The 20,764-nt window shown below is 48.4% G+C and overlaps 1 protein-coding gene across 1 annotated transcript in view; it reads left to right on the top strand.

The window, feature by feature from the left end:
* Nucleotides 1-18,585: 18,585 nt before the first annotated feature.
* Nucleotides 18,586-20,764, top strand: part of TAOK1 (TAO kinase 1) — a 172,755-nt gene continuing 170,576 nt past the window's right edge. Inside the window, exon 1 of the mRNA XM_075333178.1 lies at nt 18,586-18,668. The gene's annotated coding sequence lies outside the window, so the exon portion shown is untranslated. The remainder of the gene's footprint in view (nt 18,669-20,764) is intronic.

Here is a 20,764-nt window from a genome sequence, read left to right as displayed (position 1 = left end):
GCTAATTTATTTGTTGAGAAAAGCATGGATTTCTCAGGACTAAAGGCGGCTTTGCACACTACGACATCGCAGGTGCGATGTCGGTGGGGTCAAATCGAAAGTGACGCACATCCGGCGTCACTTGCGATGTCGTAGTGTGTAAATCCTAGATGATACGATGAACGAGCGCAAAAGCGTCGTTATCGTATCATCGGTGCAGGCTCCGACATTTCCATAATGCCGATGCCGCAACAGGTACGATGTAGTTCCTCGTTCCTGCGGCAGCACACATCGCTGTGTGTGAAGCCGCAGGAATGAGGAACATCTCCTTACCTGCCGCCAGCAGCTATACGGAAGGAAGGAGGTGGGCGAGATGTTTACATCCTGCTCATCTTCGCCCCTCCGCCGCCATTGGCTGCCTGCCGTGTGACGTCGCTGTGACGCCGCACGACCCGCCCCTTAGGAAGGAGGCGGGTCGCCGGCCAGAGTGACGGTCGCAGGGCAGGTGAGTGCATGTGAAGCTGGCGTAGCGATAATTATCGCTACGCCAGCTATCACAAGATATCATACCTGCGACAGGGGCGGGGACTATCGCATGCGACATCGCAGCATCGGCTTGCGATGTCGCAACGTGCAAAGCCCGCCTAAGACATCAAGGTATCATTTTATTCAGCTATCTATGACCTTCATGCTCATATACATGGCGTGATCCTTCTGACATTCCCTTTAGGAGTGTAGATGTAGAGATAAGTTGAAAAAGTTATAGTAAAAAGTCACTATGCAGTGTGAGAGAGACGCCATTATGCTCCCATTTCTCAGCGGACAGGATATCAGCATGCCGAAGAATGCTGTGAGAGCTACATTGTGTCTGTGCTAATTTACTATAGGGACAATTAGTTTCTTAGTATAGCTGTCAACACTAGTGACATTGACACAGAGGAACATTTGTGCAGGATTTTCCTGCAGAGACAAGTGATTTGATGGTCAGGGCATAACCTGAACATTTGTATTTGTCAATTAGCAGTGACTCCGAAACGAACAATAAGCTTGTTTGTGATATAAGTATTGCACAGGGAATTATTGGGGAACGCTCTGAAAACTAAATCATATTAAATTGTCATTTTCAAAGGATACATATGTTTGGCTCTACAGCTCCTACACTTTGGAGCCTAATGACAGTGCCAAATTCGGGAGTTTAGGAGAGGAGAATGCACAGAACGTTTCCTCAAGTAGCGAGGAGTTTTCTGCAGGAATCATCACAGGAGGTCCATTCTGCATTATCATCAAAAATCAAATCCAGGTCACCATATTTCAGCCATTATTTAGCTTTACTATGGGGAGATAAGGTATGCACACCAGTGACTATGGAAGGGGAATACATGGAATAGCAGAAACTGCTGTGTGAATACTGACATGAAAAATTCAATAGCTATTTGTAAGAATGAAATGTGAAAAATGGAACCTGCATTACTGCCATGAATATATGAATAAAGAGAAATATAGCTACTGAATTGATCAATGCAGAAGAGCCCCAACACTACGCCAAAGTATTTCTCTACGTTGGGGTCCCTAGCTTGTGTGTGTCCTCTCATGCAGTTAAAAAACTTACCGTGTATGGGACGCTGAGACCCAGGCTATATATGCGTATAATGTGGATTGGCAATAGGTGTGTATGGGGAGGGTTCACAAACTAAAAACTACTAACATTAAGGAATAACGTTTGGAACTCCATTCTATGTCTGAACTGGGTGCAAAAAACCTAAAAAACATCACTATGGGGAGATAAGGTATGCACACCAGTGACTATGGAAGGGGAATACATGGAATAGCAGAAACTGCTGTGTGAATACTGACATGAAAAATTCAATAGCTATTTGTAAGAATGAAATGTGAAAAATGGAACCTGCATTACTGCCATGAATATATGAATAAAGAGAAATTTAGCTACTGAATTGATCAATGCAGAAGAGCCCCAACACTACGCCAAAGTATTTCTCTACGTTGGGGTCCCTAGCTTGTGTGTGTCCTCTCATGCAGTTAAAAAACTTACCGTGTATGGGACGCTGAGACCCAGGCTATATATGCGTATAATGTGGATTGGCAATAGGTGTGTATGGGGAGGGTTCACAAACGAAAAACTACTAACATTAAGGAATAACGTTTGGAACTCCATTCTATGTCTGAACTGGGTGCAAAAAACCTAAAAAACATCACTATGGGGAGATAAGGTATGCACACCAGTGACTATGGAAGGGGAATACATGGAATAGCAGAAACTGCTGTGTGAATACTGACATGAAAAATTCAATAGCTATTTGTAAGAATGAAATGTGAAAAATGGAACCTGCATTACTGCCATGAATATATGAATAAAGAGAAATTTAGCTACTGAATTGATCAATGCAGAAGAGCCCCAACACTACGCCAAAGTATTTCTCTACGTTGGGGTCCCTAGCTTGTGTGTGTCCTCTCATGCAGTTAAAAAACTTACCGTGTATGGGACGCTGAGACCCAGGCTATATATGCGTATAATGTGGATTGGCAATAGGTGTGTATGGGGACATAGAATGGAGACATAGAATGGAGTTCCAAACGTTATTCCTTAATGTTAGTAGTTTTTCGTTTGTGAACCCTCCCCATACACACCTATTGCCAATCCACATTATACGCATATATAGCCTGGGTCTCAGCGTCCCATACACGGTAAGTTTTTTAACTGCATGAGAGGACACACACAAGCTAGGGACCCCAACGTAGAGAAATACTTTGGCGTAGTGTTGGGGCTCTTCTGCATTGATCAATTCAGTAGCTAAATTTCTCTTTATTCATATATTCATGGCAGTAATGCAGGTTCCATTTTTCACATTTCATTCTTACAAATAGCTATTGAATTTTTCATGTCAGTATTCACACAGCAGTTTCTGCTATTCCATGTATTCCCCTTCCATAGTCACTGGTGTGCATACCTTATCTCCCCATAGTGATGTTTTTTAGGTTTTTTGCACCCAGTTCAGACATAGAATGGAGTTCCAAACGTTATTCCTTATTATTTAGCTTTAAGCCAAAACCAGGAGTGGAAAGAGAGACAATGCATAAAGTAAAAGATCTGCATGGCTTACATATATTGGATCTACTCCTGGTTTGGGCTTACAAATATTAATGCAAAGCACTGACTTAACTACATAAGTGTGAACGTCACAATGACAATATAACTGCAGGCACCCATAAGATGGATATGACTGGTGTTTTAGAAGCAAAGGTCTGATTGCCAGGGTTTTCCTATGAATGTGTTGCTACATATCCTTTCAAATAGGACCTAGAAAGCCAGTTAGTTGAGGAGGTCTCTAGAGCAAATGGTGGTTCCCTAAACTATGTGTGGCCGGGACTGTTGCAAAAGGGACATCTTCATTTTTAGGAATGGTGGGTACTATGCAACTTTTCTTGGAACTTTACATGCAATTTATAGCGCTAGGATTATCTCAGATACTCTGTGGGAATAAATGGAGAGGATAGTGTGGGCTGACTATTATGGAGAGTAGTTTGGGACATTATGTAGAGGGGCAGTGTTGGGAAATATTATGGAGAGTTGTAGTGTGGGGGGACTATTATGGAGAGAAGTACGGTAGTGTTTGGGACATTATGTAGAGGGGCAGCGTTGGGGAATATTATGGAGAGGAGTAGTGTGGGCTGACTATTATGGAGAGTAGAGTTTGGGAAATTATGTAGAGGTGCATTGTGGAATGATATTATGGAGAGGCGTAGTATACGTGTAGTATGGGGGGGACTATTATGGAGAGAAATAGTGTTTGGGACATTATGAAGAGGGGCAGTGTGGGTCAGACATCATGGAGAAGGGGGGATATTTTGTGCAGGTAGCACAAGTCAGGAGTAATTAATTATTTATTCAGGGGCTCACATGCAAGATATTTTTATGTATGGGGCAGTATACACCGTGATGTGATCTGCTGAAGACGAAGAGGGAAGTCTGGAGATATGAGCTCTAGCCATGAAATCTTATCATGCCATCTGTACTACATGGAAACAAAAATGATAGGAACGACTTTAAGTCAGAGAAGATGTCAACTATAAGGCTCCTGGATGTACAGTATTGTTCATGGATAGGGGCCCTCTTCTGTGTGTGTCTGTCAGTCCATACCCTTATACAGGAGAGGCAAAAGCAGGCGTTTCCATCAGGATTATAATGTGATTTTTTTTTTCCACCTCAGTCACCAATTCCCAGATAGAATTGAAATCGCTGAAACTCACATAGTCATCTGCTGGATAGGCACACAGTGATGTCTCAATGAGGCTCCGCTACAGATGTGAACATAGTCTTGCACTCACACAAATTGGATACAATTGCATTATCAATTAGTGATCAGAAATCCTGAAAAGAATGAGAAATTGAAGCACAGAGTATATTATTACTTTGAAACATATTACACAAGTAAACTTTATTCGCACTTGAAAATCACTTACTTTTTTTCAATAGCAAATATGTGTAAGAGCCATGTGATTATGGCAATTTACTCACCTCCTTCTTGACTGTGACCGCCTCACAAGAAAAAAGGTTTTGGTAGCTTAAAGGAGTATTCACAAGGTTCTTCAGGAGTGGATAATAAGGCCCCATCAGGTACCCTGTAAGTGCTATGTCTAGCTTCTTTAAACCTGGGTCCCATGTGGAGTGTGTACGATGCAGTGGTGTTCTCTGTTGTCTTTTAGAGATCAATCCTTCAGTGGATGGCATGCGGATTGCTGGAATGAAAGGGGAAAATGTCTCACCTGCATGGAATGATCCTTTGGCTCTGATCGGCTCTCATCGGAGAGGCAGGACTGGGTGAGAACTGCCACATAGAAGGTATGAACCCATATTAAAGCACCACTCCAGCATTTACCGATGCCGCTCCGGTCCTACGATGCCATCTTGTGACAGTAATTTGTGACTGGCCGGACGTCAGAAGCTACGCAACAAGCGCTCAATGCAAATCTATGAGAGCCAGAACAAGGCCAGAACGAGGCTCTCAGAGAAACATTTGTCGCAGGCGGGGGCGCGCCATGGCCAGTGGGGAGCTACTCGAGGCGCTCGGATTCGGGATCGTGGCTGTGGCTCAAGTGGCAGCCAGATCCGGGGCTCGTGCAGCAGCCCGTCGCCCACAACGTAATAAAGGGTGTATTTACAGGGGAGAGTTTGTCAGTAACACCACCCATGGGTTGCGATGATTTGTTGGTGACACCGCCGCTGCCTTTGTATGGGACGCCCAGGGCTGATGGAGCGGGGCAGCAAGATGGTATCTCCTCCACGGGTAGGGGAGGTGTTGTCCCGGGGCCCAGGTGAAGATGGAGTGCAGTGCTGTGGCGCCGTCTGCAGGCTGGACCGGATGACACCGGTGTACTCACTGTTGTTGAATAAACCACACAAAGTCCAAGAAGTAAACCAAGTGCCGGATACTAGTAACCCCCGGAGGGGTGTGCTTGGGTCCCGCACACTGGTTGACAGGACAAGGGGCCTTCCTCCTGCACTTCGGTGTTTTGTCTTGTGTGTTGACTAGTCCACATGAAACGGGAAAAGTCCGCTCCCGGTGTCTTTGATGTGGGAGCTGTTGCCCACGAGATCTGACCCTTGGGATTTTTGCAGGCACTTGCAGACGCCCTATTCCCTGCGTTGGGCTTCCGTCTCGCTCTATCTGGGCTCACTGGTGGGACAAGATGTGGAATCTTGTCCCCTGCTGGCTAATTGACAAGGGGCTTGAACCTGTCCTCGCCCTAGGGTCCAGGCACCCCGACTGTGCACGGCCTCCAGACCGGATTCCCGCTGTCGGCAACCCTGCCCCAGTCCACTTAAGGTCTTCCGTCACCAGATCTCCAGTGGCCCTGTTCTGCCGTCGGCCACCTAGTCAGCTCAGGTAGTCCGGGAGCTACAACCCCTAAATACCACTTCGCTCCTCTCACTTCCTCTGTCCAGACTAGACTGTGTCTCAGCTCTAACTGACGTGTTCCCTCCCCTGACACCGCAGGACCCCTAGGTGGGCATCACCATCTGCCTGGCCCCGTCCACTGGTGTGTGCCTATTGTCCTGGGGGGGTGACTAGGCTTTGTGGCTGGTGTTTGTACCTGTGTGTGGGGTTGTATTGGTAAGGCAAGAAGGAGAGAGTCCTTGGGAACTGTAGGATGAATGTAGTCTCCTGTGACAACCTGGTTTTGCCAGGGCTAGCCATTAAAAGGTATCACAAGATTATAATTTTGTTCCTCTCACTGAGAACATTCAATAAATATGCTTAAGTCCATGCACATTAAACTAAAGTCAGTCAAACTCACTGATTTCGGCAGGATCTGCCAATAGTCTAATGTGTATGTGGGTGTCCCGACTCTTACCAGACAAGATGTTATGGGGGGAGAAGAAACCAGTAGGTTGGGATTTTCCAATAGTCAAGCCTTTTATTCTCCTAGAGATAAGACATTGCCAGAGGAGTCTGTCAGTGGCTCTAATAGAGAACACAGAATCTCCTGTGTATGAAAGAGACTGGGGAGATCAGCTCTGGGCATCAGCTGAACAATTGTTCTGCTAGTATCTGTCTAATTTGCAGGGTTGGACTGGGCCACCAAAGAATCCTCTGGTGGGCAATGGCCTCCCTATCAGGGATCAGGGGTGTCCATAGCATAAGATCTCACAACTACAGTTCAGCAAACCTGAGGTTCGATGCTCGTACCAAAACAGGGTTTGGGTTCTTTACGTATGCAAACCACTCACAAGCATCACTGTGCTTAGGTACGCTCAGTGCTCAATGCAGTGTGAGCCGCTTGCAGTGTTTGAATGACTCGCACTGGAGGTAACAACAGAGTGACACCGGGGTCCCCAAGTTGCTTCAAGCCACAGGGATCTACAAGTAAGCTCAGAGGAGGAAGGTCTCACACTCCACAATCACCGGTGATTGCTTCTGATTTACCCAGGACCAGCTGGAGCCCATCGCGGAGGAAAGCGGCACCACCGGGTCATGAACTGTGAGTAAAAAGAACTTTGAACCGCAGCCCTGGTGTCGTCCTTTTCATTGCCGCCGCCGCCGCCCCACGCTTCTGCGCCACTGGCCATCCCCACCGCCCTCATCTCCCTGGGGCCCGCTCCACCTGTGGGGAGCGAAACCATCTCTGCTGCTATTACCATCCACCCTGGAGGACAGCGACAGCAGCAATGGCTAATCCCTGGCCGCGTACCACAGGTGGCATCACGACAATCTTCCTACTAGAATCCCCATCATCCTCCCTCCTTATTGGTGTACACCACGGGGAACAAAGCTGGGCAGGTCAACGCGACATCCAAAACCACAACACCGGCCCGGTGACGAGTAACTCAGGTACAAGGCCCTGTGCCTGATTCCCCCTGCCCCCTGGGTGCTACACCAACAGCTGCCATGATGCCCCTGACTTTGGGACAACCCACTGCCGGATGGCACCCCGGCAATGCCATCACTTTTAGGCATTTCAATTGGCATCCTGATATACTGTTCAATATGGAAACAATGGTGAAGGAGAGAGCATCACTAGATTGTGCCTGCTGTGCTAAGCCACACACCATATGCTGCAACAACCAGAACAGTGTACCATGGAAATAAAGAAAATTGAGTTTTTTTTAATTATTACTTTACCAGTCATTACTTTTGGGAGCTATTGTACTGTATATAGGGGAGCTGTGAGGACATCGCACTATATATAGAGGAGGTATAGGACACCATACTGTATATAGGAGAGGTAAAGTGATATTATACTGTATATAGGGTGCTGTTGCGCCATCATACTGTATATAGGGAAGCTGTGGGTGTGCCGCCCCCCACGTCAGTAGCAGCCGGGCTGCTCGGATCTGGATCCGCAGTGTCTCGAGGGATTTCCGGACCCGGGGGTCGTGCAGATACTCAAATAAAAAGGGGACGTACTGTATATGTACGGGATTGCTGCAAGTACTTCGTGATGCCACCCACGGTGTGTGGTGAGATGTAGCTCCACCGCTGCGGTTGGGGAGCACCGGCGATGGGATGGCAGCTGGATGTTAACCCCTCCGTGGGTAGGGATGGTTGCCCCGGGGCTCAGTGTCCATAACACGGGGAGTGATGTAGGCCGGAGGTGGCACGCCGGGCCGGACCGGGGAGTGTTGGTGTACTCCTGTGGAATAATTGCATGCAAGTCCGTGTCAGTGGCCGGCTGCCGCGTCCGGGTGTACTCGGGTCCCACACTCGGGTTGGTGTACCGATGTCCCGTCCTCTGGCACTATGCAATTTTCTTGTGTTGATTTAACCCGTGTGGAATGAGAGAAATCCGCTCCCGGTGTCTTGTGTACCTGAGGAGTCGTTGCCCGCGAACACTGACCCTTGGGATTTCAGTGGGTGATTTCGGATACCCTATCCCCCGCGGTGGGCTGCCGGTTCGCTCTATCTGGGCTAAACTTCTGGAGCTAGGTTTGAAACCTGCTCCTGGCCTGGTGAATTAGAGAAGGGGCTTGCAACCGTCTTCTAACTAGGGTCCAGGTACCCCGCCTGTGCACGGTTTCCGGACCGGATCTCCGCTGTCGATACCGGCGGGCTCCAACCATGTCCCGGTCCACTCTGGATCTCCCACGACTGTATTCCCGTCGCCTTTGGACACGGTCCACTGCTTGCCACCTAGCCAGTAGACTAGGGCCACTACCCTGTCCACCCTCACTAGGCTCAGCTTTCCTCCCAACAGTCTGTCACTGTCACTCCTCTCCACTTGACCTCCAACTTCCAACTCCAACAACAACTGACTTAGACTAACTTGTTCCCGCCCCCGGATCCTCAAGACCCCTAGGTGGGCACTCCCAATCCGACTGGTCCTGCCCACTGGTGTGCCCTTCTTACCCTGGGGGGGGTGGCTAGGATGGGAAGGTGTTATGTACTTTTGTGACCCCCTGGCGGCGCCAGGGCGTCACATGGGCACATCATATTGGGAGGGAGTGTTAGGGGACATCATACTGTGTATAGGTGGCTGTAGTGCCCCGATACTGCATATAGGGGCCATCATGCTGTATGTAGGGGAATATGGAGCCCCTATACTGCAAATAGAGGGCTGTGGAGGCTAACATACTATAAATGGGGAGCTGTGGGAGATATCATACTGTGTATAAGACAGCTGTGGGCAATCATACGGTGAATAGTGGGGCTACAAGACCACCAAACTATGTTAAAGGGGCATCAAACCTTTATAGAGTGACTCATCATACTGTGTTTGTGTGAATAAACTCACTTTGGGGGTATTGTATGGGTGTGTGTGTGGGATGAGAATCATATTTAAAGGGAGCCATGAAAGGAGTACCATAGTATGTGAAAGCACAAAAGGGCTTCTCTGGGCAAATTACATTGATTACTTATCACTCCGATAGGACGGCAATATCGGTGGAGCTCTAACTTTAGCATTCCTGCCGATCATCCTCTGGCTGAAGCTGGATGTAAACATTTATGGGGCAACACTGCACAACTCTAGCCAATATGTCATTTTGCATTATCATTAAAGGGGTTTTCCAGCCCAGAGCTAATCTTCTTCAGGCATCGTATCATGCCGAATCCTCTCAATGTGTAGTATACGAGTACTGACTGCTGGGGCTCAGTCAGACATCTGTTTTTGCATACGAGTGCTACCCACGTTTTTCACTTGTACCTGTAATAGTGAACGGGGATGTCCATATGTCCGTGAAATTTATATTTTGACTGAGCATTCCGTGCAAAATCGTGGAGACATGAATGATATTGATCCAAGTGTCTAATCAAAATTAACAAAGCATGTTTATTATGGTTCCGTGAAAATAATTAGACAGCTCTTGGACGCCATCTGAATGCGGTGCAATTTTCATGGACTGTCACATAGGAGAAGGTGGAGAAACATTTTCTACTACATGAGAAAAACTGCTGAAAATCGCTGCTGTATGTGAAAAAGACTGCCGTCTGAATGAGGCCTTAGTATTCAGGTCTTCTTGCCTGTTTGATCAGTCATCACGTGAACACTGGTAGGCAATTTGCAAACCTGTGGTCATATGCTGACTAACTTGCTTTAACAATAGCATTTAGAGAAGCAGGAACATTAGCTCGTCGGCACATGACCACAAGTATGCAAATCGCATATGAGCGATCACTTGATAACCGATTGAACCGGCAAGCAGAGCCGAATCCTACAATTGTGTACCCTATGTCAATATTTTAAGATACATTACCTGACAAAAGTAAGTCATGATCCAAAAATGTAGGAAGGAGAGGGAGAGGGAGTGATCCAGCACAATTCCTCCTTGGTTTAAAACATTAGGATCTTTATTGAAACTTCTTTAAAAACATGGTGAAGACCGAAAATAAACTTAGCATGGTAAGGCGTAATTCATGAGGGCTTTACGCGTTTCGGACTGAAAATAAAACCAACTAGTCCTTAGTCATAAGTGTCTCATGAATCCAAAGAGGCTACTGAAATAGACTAACTCATCAAGTGAGGAAGAGGGTGGGGTGGAAAAATGTGTGGCAAAACGTGTTAATTGCCAGAAAAAAAGAGAGAGAGAATGAAAGAAGAAAAAAGAAAAGAGAAAAAAGAAAAAAGGGGGGGAAAAAGAAAAAGAAAAAAGAAAGAAGAAAGAAGAAAGAAAAGAAAAAGTGGGAGAAGAAAAGGCAGACAAATAAATAACAGGAAATTCTCAAGCTCTATTCAATTGAAACTGCTGTTCCTGGTTATAAAGAACATATAAATGACATATAAATGAAGAATTTCGCTATGTTCAGTAAATACATATTCAATTATCAACACAAAAAATCTAGGAATCCAGACAATTAATCAAAAAACCGTGTAAATAAATACAATGGTGTATAAAATTATCCAGGGAAAATGTATGGTATATGAAAAAATCTTGGTCTGATCTATTGTGGGGTGGTGGGGTGGGGGAAAGGGGGGAGGGGGGGGAGAGGTGGGGGGGGGAAAGAGGGGGGGAGGGGGGGGGAGGTAGTTCCATAATTTTGGGAATATAGATTCATCAGCTGAACCTAGGATATCGTTCATTTTATCATCTCTTCTACCTATTTTTTATTCTTTATTTTTAATTTTTTAAATTTTTATTTCTTATTCTTTATTATTCTTTATTTCTTATTTGAACATTGGCTGCAAGTTAACACATCACTAAATAGATGACATTCATAGGGGATATACAGGATTAGAGGTTAAAAATCCGAATAACTATCTGCTTATTATATTGAAGTTGTATTTAGGCATAAAGTTAGTATACTAGGAATCATAATAATGAATATAATTAAATTAAATTATCCTCCTGCTTATTAGGTATATATAATACAATATAATATATATTTTTTTGAGTGTGTTTTTTATACTGTTGTTATCCCACACGTCCATGGCACTAATTCTATAACCATCGATCTTATAGTCGTTGATCTTATAGTGGTTGCTCCACGTCTAACTATAAATTAGATATCCAAAGATAGATAGATGAATGGGGACTAGACGTGAAAAAGACTTTCTTACTAATGCCTGGGATACATGTGCAGGTATAAAAATAAGGCTTAACGGCTTTGTAAACCTCCTGTTTGATAAAATCGAGGTTAGGTCTTAGTGATTAGAGTGAGGCCAAGTCTGAAAAATGAGGCATAACCGCAGAGAGAATCTACCTGAAAAAAGTAGTCATAAAAATTCCCGATCAACTAGAAATGTTAATACTAGGTTTTTCTATTCTTTCTTAAATCATTATGATGGGTATAATAAAGTTAGATCTATCTCCTGCCTATTAGATTATGCAATATAAATTTTTTATCTCCTTGAATATATTATTTATTTATTATTATCCCACACGTCCATAGCACTGATTCCATAACCGTCGATATTATAAAGGTTACTCCACGACTGACTATAAATTAGGTAACAATAAATGGATGAATGAAAAGCAGACATGAAAAAAACATTTTTACTAGTGACTGAGATACTTATGCAGGTATAAAAATATATAGGCTTAACGGCTATGCAAACCTCCTGCATAAGAAAACAAGGTTGAATCTTAATGATTAAATTGAGACCGAGACTGAAATATGAAGCGTAACCGCAGGGAGAATCTACCTAAAAAAAGTAGTCATAAAAAACCCCCGTTTGCCTGGGAAATGTTAATGTTAGGTTCTCTATCCCTTATTATAAGAATTTATTTATGGAATAATGGGTTTATAATATGGAGTGGAGTTGATACAAAAAATATATATATATATAAGGACAATAATATAGTTATTAATTCCTATTTGGTGGTAAACCCAAAATTAAAATAAAATGTCCTAGGTAGGGGGAGGGGGGGGAAGGGGAGTACAGGGGGGGGGGAGGGGTGGAGGGGGTGTTATGTGGAGATCGATGCTGGGAAATGGAATCTACATGGGTATTATTGTATATGGTTAGAAAATAAAGCGCAAGTCTGAACGGTAATTAAAACCGCTCGGGTAACGTGAGTCTAACTTCAAAATCCATTTTGCTTCAGCCATCAAAAGGGCTTTAAACCAATAACCTCCTCATGGGGGTCTGGGAATAAATTCCAAGCCTGTGATTTTCAAGGTGGTAAAATCTGCAGTATGGCATTCTATATAGTGCCTAGTTAATCCTGACAAGGAGCGTTTCCTAACCAATGCGGCATAGTTTAGTGAAGTCCTGTCCTGAGCGGCAATAGGAATGCGGATATGTTCCGAAATCCTGGTTCTCAAAGCTCGAGAGGTGCACCCTACATAAAATTTATTACAGGAACCACATGTAGCAACATAGACTACATGTGTAGAGGCACAATTTATAAAAGATTTAATCGCAAAATTCACCCCATTATTATCTATGAAAGATTTATTGTTCTGCATAAATTTACAAAGGCCGCATCTGCTAGATCCACACTTAAAGGATCCTTGCATACTGAGCCAGTTTTTATTCGATTTACCAGTTTTATTGGGAGTATATCTGCTTGGGGCTACTAAATTCCCCACTGTACAAGCCCTCCTAGCCACTATATTAACTCCAGATTGTAGGATGTTACTCAGGGTATTATCCTGACATAACAGGGGAATAAAGCGTAAAATGGCATGTTTGATTTGAAAAAAATCCGAACTAAAGGGTGTGGAGAATGTTATACGATTGGTGTTATTGGGGGTTGGCGGGTGATCAACCAATAAAGCGGACCTAGTCCGATTGTCAGCAATCGCACTAGCCCTTTGGATTCATGAGACACTTATGACTAAGGACTAGTTGGTTTTATTTTCAGTCCGAAACGCGTAAAGCCCTCATGAATTACGCCTTACCATGCTAAGTTTATTTTCGGTCTTCACCATGTTTTTAAAGAAGTTTCAATAAAGATCCTAATGTTTTAAACCAAGGAGGAATTGTGCTGGATCACTCCCTCTCCCTCTCCTTCCTACACCTTTGTTACCGGTCAGGATAGACCGTGGGATCCTGGCACCCGCAAGGCTGAGCAGTCCGGGCAGCAGGTGAGCTGAAGACTTTTCTCGTTCATTCATGATCCAAAAAACCTTTTTGATGATAATGCATTAGTTTTGTATAGATGAAAGATGGGTCAAAACGTCCCCAGTCTGACACTGCTAATGTGGATAGGAGTTTTAAGCGGGCTTTACACGCTGCGACATCACTAGCGATAGCACCCGCCCACATCGGTGGCGTTTCACGGGGTGATCGCTGCCGTAGCGAACAATATCGCTACGGCAGCGTCACATGCACATACCTGTTCACCAACGTCACTGTGACCGCCGAACAATCTCTCCTTTAAGGGGGAGGTTCGTTCGGCATCACAGCGGCATCACTAAGCGGGCGCACAAAAGAAGTGGAGGGGCGGAGATGAGCGGCCGGAACATCCCGCCCACCTCCTTCCTTCCTCACTGCCGGCGGCCGCAGGTACGATGTTGTTCCTTGTTCCTGCGGTGTCACACATAGCGATGTGTGCTGCCGCAGGAATGACTGACAACCTGCGTTCCAAATGAGGAACGATTTTTTAAAAATGAACGACGTGTACACGACGAACGATTTGACACCTTTTTGCGATCGTTACTGATCGCAAAAAGGTGTCACACACAACGACATCGCTAACGAGGCCGGATGTACGTCACCAACACCGTGACCCCGACGATATCTCCTTAGCGATATCGTTGTGTGTAAATGGGCCTTTAGACCCCCACAATGGTTAGAGCAGTGTCTTAAGCTAGGGCCCCACTTTCCGTTCACCTACTTGCCGTTCTAAACGCACGTTTTGGGCTTAATTGATTTGACCAAAGTTGCCTTTTTCAGAACTTTAGCGCTGAAAACGCATGCGTATTTACCGCGTTTTAGATGCGTTTTCAGCGCTTTTTACATGCTTTTCCACCTGCGTTTTGATAGATGCGTTTTTAACATCATGACACTGCTAAATAAAGTTTAAATAGTCAAACTCAATGAAAAAAATTGGAAAAAAAAGAAACAAATCTATATTTTTGTGAAAAATAATGAAAATAGATTTATTTAATGAAATTATAGCGGTAATATGATATTTAATGGAAAAATAGCAATAATTTATTAAAATTCTTATTTTTAATTGTGGGACTGTGTGTGTGTGTGTAAAGGGACATATGAAATCATTATTTTGATGTCCAAAAATGCATGTTTTCTGCACTGGAAAAGCCGGTAAAATGCAGGAATTTGCTGGAATCTTGGTTTTTGCAACAGCAAATCTGCTAAGCAGAAAAAGTGATGCCCTATAGTCCAAAAAGTAACAGGAATCTTGGTTTTTGCCATTTCTCATTGACTTCAATGTTAGCAAAGCGCACCCAAAATGGCAAAAACAATTGACATGTTGCTTCTTTGAACGCATGTTTTTTGCCACAAAATATGCAAATTAAACGCAGCGTTTTAAAACGCAAAGTGGGGTCTAGAAATCCCCATTTTCCATAGACTTTGCTGGGAAATCAAAACGCATGCCTTTTGGCATGAAAAAGGTGCTTCTCAAAACGGACCTAAAAAGCACCTGAAACGCAGGTGGAAACGCAAAGTGGGGCCCTAGCCTTAAAGTCCTGTGTAAACAGAGAAATAATGCATATACCTGATCACTGCTCTTTTCACATGTATGGATTTGTGGACACATTCGTCACCATCGCTGGCACAGTCAGTCAGTGAAGAGTGGTCCCACATGCACACTCCCTTTTCAAACATGGACACTGGACAGAAGTCCTACCAATGGGGGTAAATTGGTAGATAACCCTTTAGGTCTCATCCGCACACTTTCATCTTTTACTACGTTTTTGGTGCATCTTTGAGGTTACAAAGATGCACCTCAATGCATGCATTTCCTTCCCCCAGCAAAGTCTATGAGATTTCTATTTTGCTGCCGCACAGTGCATCTTTTTTTGGCTGCCTTTTTGAAGATGCAGGCAAGATGCAGCATGTCAATTCTTTTTTGCGCTTTGTCCCTGCGTTTCTCACTAGTGATGGGAGGACTGGCAGATCAATCCACCGCTGACTCGGGGTTGGCGGGGGATTGATCCCTGGTGCCTGGCCAGATACTGGTCCCATATAAAGTCTATGGGGATGGAGACCAGAGTCCGGCGTAAACGAATAGGAGCAAGTGCTTCATACTTACTGAGTCACTGGTGCGGCTGTCACACTGCTCCTGCGGCCGCTCATTCACTTCCCGGGTCTGCTCATTACTTTCATTGAATATGCTTCCCCCGCCCACCGGTGTCTGTGATTGGTTGCAGACAGATGCGCCCCCACGCTGACTGACAGTGTGTATTATGCTTTAAATTACAGAATATTTATGTATTCTTTCTATTGTTTCTATCTATCTATATATTGTAGCGATCTATCAATTATTCTATCCTATCATATTTTATTTCTCCTTTAAAAAACACATTAACAAAAACGCGGCAAAACGCATAAGTTCTTTCATGCGTTTTTTGGGCCACAAGCAGCGTTTCTGTGACCACAGGATAAAAAGATGAACTAAGATTCAAGATGCAGCATGCCGACATAACCTTAAATGGGTTAATCACTGTATATAACGGTAGAAAAGTGCATACATTAAATAAATGAGACCTGATGAGTCTGCTGTATTTACTATGAAATTCCACATTAGCATGGTTGTATAATCCTGACCTTAAGGGTTCGCTCACATCTGAGTATAAATAAGGCAAAGTGCAATCCGATAAAAAATCGGATTTCACTTGCACCGATGTTAAACAATAAGGCCGGCGGAGGACACAGGGCTGAGGTGCCAGATTGGGAGATCAGTGGAGGACACAGGGCTGAGGTGCCAGACTGGGAGACCGGCGGGGGACACAGGGCTGAGGTGCCAGACTGGGAGACAGGCGGGGGACACAGGGCTGAGGTGCCAGACTGGGAGACCGGCGGGGGACACAGGGCTGGGGTGCCAGACTGAGAGTCCGGCGGGGGACACAGGGCTGAGCTGCCAGACTGGGAGACCGGCGGGGGACACAGAGCTGAGGTGCCAGACTGGGAGACTGGCGGGGGACACAGGGCTGAGGTGCCAGACTGGGAGACTGGCGGGGGACACAGGGCTGAGGTGCCAGACTGGGAGACCGGCAGAGAACATAGAGCTGAGGTGCCAGACTGAGAGACTGGCGGAGAACACAGGGCTGAGGTGCCAGACTGAGAGACTGGCGGGGTACACAGAGCTGAGGTGCCAGACTGAGAGACTGGCGGAGAACACGGGGCTGAGGTGCCAGTCTCGGACACTGGCAGAGGACATAGGGCTGAGGTGCCAGACTGGGAGACTGGCGGGGAACACAGGGCTAAGGTGCCAGACTGAGAGACTGGCGGGAGACACAGGGCTGAGGTGCCAGACTGAGAGACTGGCGGGGAACACAGGGCTGAGGTGCCAGTCTCGGACACCGGCGGAGGACATAGGGCTGAGGTGCCAGACTGGGAGACTGGCGGGGGACACAGGGCTAAGGTGCCAGATTGGGAGACCAGCAGGGGACACAGGGCTGAGGTGCCAGACTGAGACTGGCGGGGGACACAGGGCTGAAGTGCCAGACTGAGAGACTGGCGGGGGACACAGGGCTGAGGTGCCAGTCTCGGACACCGGCGGAGGACATAGGGCTGAGGTGCCAGACTGGGAGACTGGCGGGGGACACAGGGCTAAGGTGCCAGATTGGGAGACCAGCAGGGAACACAGGGCTGAGGTGCCAGACTGAGAGACTGGCGGGGGACACAGGGCTGAGGTGCCAGTCTGGGAGACTGGCGGGGGACACAGGGCTGAGGTGCCAGACTGGGAGACTGGCGGGGGACACAGGGCTGAGGTGCCAGACTGGGAGACTGGCGGGGGACACAGGGCTGAGGTGCCAGTCTGGGAGACTGGCGGGGGACACAGGGCTGAGGTACCAGACTGGGAGACTGGCGGGGGACACAGGGCTGAGGTGCCAGACTGGGAGACTGGCGGGGGACACAGGGCTGAGGTGCCAGACTGGGAGACTGGCGGGGGACACAGGGCTGAGGTGCCAGACTGGGAGACCGGCGGGGGACACAGGGCTGAGGTGCCAGACTGGGAGACTGGCGGGGGACACAGGGCTGAGGTGCCAGACTGGGAGACCGGCGGGGGACACAGGGCTGAGGTGCCAGACTGGGAGACTGGCGGAGAACACAGGGCTGAGGTGCCAGACTGGGAGACCGGCGGAGAACACAGGGCTGAGGTGCCAGACTGGGAGACCGGCGGAGAACACAGGGCTGAGGTGCCAGACTGGGAGACTGGCGGAGAACACAGGGCTGAGGTGCCAGACTGGGAGACTGGCGGGGGACACAGGGCTGAGGTGCCAGACTGGGAGACCGGCGGGGGACACAGGGCTGAGGTGCCAGACTGGGAGACTGGGTGCCAGATTCATTATTTGCAACTCCAGTCTCCCCTCCCCCAAAGTGATTTTTATGTACAATTGGAACAATTATGCCATTTTTGCATCACTTTAGCAGATCATACTTTTGTGCTAGAAAGTGCAAAATAAGTTAAAAAAGATTTTTATTTGTCTTTATTAATCATATGGTGCAAAAAAAAATGTCAAGGCAAAAAAATAAAACTGACTTAAAATCCCCAAGTTATAAATCGGGGCCTTATACGGTGACAGGGTCACTTTATAAAGTGGTTACCCATAACAACCAATCAGATCACTTGTATTATTTCTTATCCCATGTGGAAGAAACACAAGCTGGGATCTGATTGGTTGATGTAGGGTCGTTCCATTTTGACACAGGCCGCACTCTCTTGCTCTAGTTCACACAGGACACGTCTCCCCCTGTGACGCGGAGTGCGCCGGCCGAGGTAAATAAACGCGATATTTAGCGCAGAGAGCGGAGTCCGGTGATTCCCGGCGGAGGAGCTCGTCAGCTGAGGCAGGGAAAACAGGGCAGCCGTGACCTTCCGCCCTCAGTGTGTACAGCACCCAGGCGGCTGCGGACACGGCCTCCTCTGCTCCCTGCACAGCGCCATCTTGCGCATTGTATGCCCGCCCTCCCGGAGGCGGAGAAGAGGCCGGGAGCCCCGGTCACACCGATCCGAGTAACAGCTGCTCCTCCCCCGTCGCCGCCCACACCACCCCGGGCCGGCCTTTGTTTCCGGTGCTCGCAGCGCCCTCTTGCTGCCCCTCCCCGGCTCGGTTTTGGGATCAGTACGAGGCGTCCGGAGTGTCGGTGTGAAGAAGGTAAAGAGCCGCCCGGTAGGAACTTGTGCCAGAACTGCCGGGGGCACCGAGAGGGCGGCGGGGGGCACAGCGCTGAGCGATCCCAGGCCCAGCTATGGGGAAGGGAGAGGAGCAGGCCTGGCCCTGCCTGTGCTGCTGGGGTAAACATGCGGCGGGGCAGAGCACGGGGCTCGGAGCCAGGATTTCAGTAGGGGACCCTCCCCAAGGCCTCACATGGATGTGTCTAGTCATAGTGACAGGCAGGTAAATGCCAGTGTCAGCCAGCCCTGCCATCACATGGAGCAGAGCCGGGGGTGTCCTCAGATGGAGCAGAGCTGGGAAAGGGGGTGTCCTCAGATGGAGCATTGCTGGGAAAGGGGGGTGTCCTCAGATGGAGCAGAGCTGGGAAAGGGGGTGTCCTCAGATGGAGCAGAACTAGGAAAGGGGGTGTCCTCAGATGGAGCAGAACTAGGAAAGGGGGTGTCCTCAGATGGAGCAGAGCTAGGAAAGGGGGTGTCCTCAGATGGAGCATTGCTGGGAAAGGGGGATGTCCTCAGATGGAGCAGAACCTGGAAAGGGGGTGTCCTCAGATGGAGCAGAGCTAGGAAAGGGGGTGTCCTCAGATGGAGCAGAGCTAGGAAAGGGGGTGGTGTCCTCAGATGGAGCAGAGCCGGGAAAGTGGGTGTCCTCAGATGGAGCAGAGCTAGGAAAAGGGGGTGTCCTCAGATGGAGAAGAGCTGGGAAAGGGGGTGTCCTCAGATGGAGCAGAGCTGGGAAAGGGGGTGTCCTCAGATGGAGCAGAGCTGGGAAAGGGGGTGTCCTCAGATGGAGCAGAGCTGGGAAAGGGGGTGTCCTCGGAGCAGAGCTGGGAAAGGGGGTGTCCTCAGATGGAGCAGAGCTGGGAAAGGGGAATGTCCTCAGATGGAGCAGAGCTGGGAAAGGGGAATGTCCTCAGATGGAGCAGAGCTGGGAAAGGGGGGTGTCCTCAGATGGAGCAGAGCTGGGAAAGGGGAATGTCCTCAGATGGAGCAGAGCTGGGAAAGGGGGGTGTCCTCAGATGGAGCAGAGCCGGGGAAGGGGGTGTCCTCAGATGGAGCCGAGCCGGGAAAAGTGGGTGTCCTCAGATGGAGCCGAGCCGGGGAAGTGGGTGTCCTCAGATGGAGCAGAGCCGGGGAAGGGGGTGTCCTCAGATGGAGCAGAGCCGGGGAAGGGGGTGTCCTCAGATGGAGCAGAGCCGGGGAAGGGGGTGTCCTCAGATGGAGCAGAGCCGGAGAAGGGGGTGTCCTCAGATGGAGCAGAGCCGGGAAAGTGGGTGTCCTCAGATGGAGCAGAGCCGGGAAAGTGGGTGTCCTCAGATGGAGCAGAGCCGGGAAAGTAGGTGTCCTCAGATGGAGCAGAGCCAAGGAAGGGGGTGTCCTCAGATGGAGCAGAGCCGGGAAAGTGGGTGTTCTCAGATGGAGCAGAGCCGGGAAAGTGGGTGTTCTCAGATGGAGCAGAGCCGGGAAAGTGGGTGTCCTTAGATGGAGCAGAGCCGGGAAAGTGGGTGTCTTCAGATGGAGCAGAGCCGGGAAAGTGGGTGTCTTCAGATGGAGCAGAGCTGGGAAAGGGGGTGTCCTCAGATGGAGCAGAGTCGGGGAAGGGGGTGTCCGCAGATGGAGCAGAGCCGGGGAAGGGGGTGTCCGCAGATGGAGCAGAGCCGGGGAAGGGGGTGTCCGCAGATGGAGCAGAGCCGGGGAAGGGGGTGTCCGCAGATGGAGCAGAGCCGGGGAAGGGGGTGTCCGCAGATGGAGCAGAGCCGGGGAAGGGGGTGTCCGCAGATGGAGCAGAGCCGGGGAAGTGGGTGTCCGCAGATGGAGCAGAGCCGGGGAAGGGGGTGTCCTCAGATGGAGCAGAGCCTGGGGGGGGGGGTGTCCTCAGATGGAGCAGAGCCTGGGGGGGGGGGGGGGTGTCCTCAGATGGAGCAGAGCCTGGGGGGGGGGGGGGGTGTCCTCAGATGGAGCAGAGCCTGGGGGGGGGTGTCCTCAGATGGAGCAGAGCCTGGGGGGGGTGTCCTCAGATTGAGCAGAGCCTGGGGGGGGTGTCCTCAGATGGAGCAGAGTCTGGGAAGGGGGGGGGTG

This window comes from Anomaloglossus baeobatrachus, chromosome 2 (genome assembly GCF_048569485.1).
Source record: "Anomaloglossus baeobatrachus isolate aAnoBae1 chromosome 2, aAnoBae1.hap1, whole genome shotgun sequence".
Classification (NCBI taxonomy): domain Eukaryota; kingdom Metazoa; phylum Chordata; class Amphibia; order Anura; family Aromobatidae; genus Anomaloglossus; species Anomaloglossus baeobatrachus.
The sequence above is the reverse complement of the archived record's forward strand: the minus strand, read 5'-3'. Positions and strand labels throughout refer to the sequence as shown.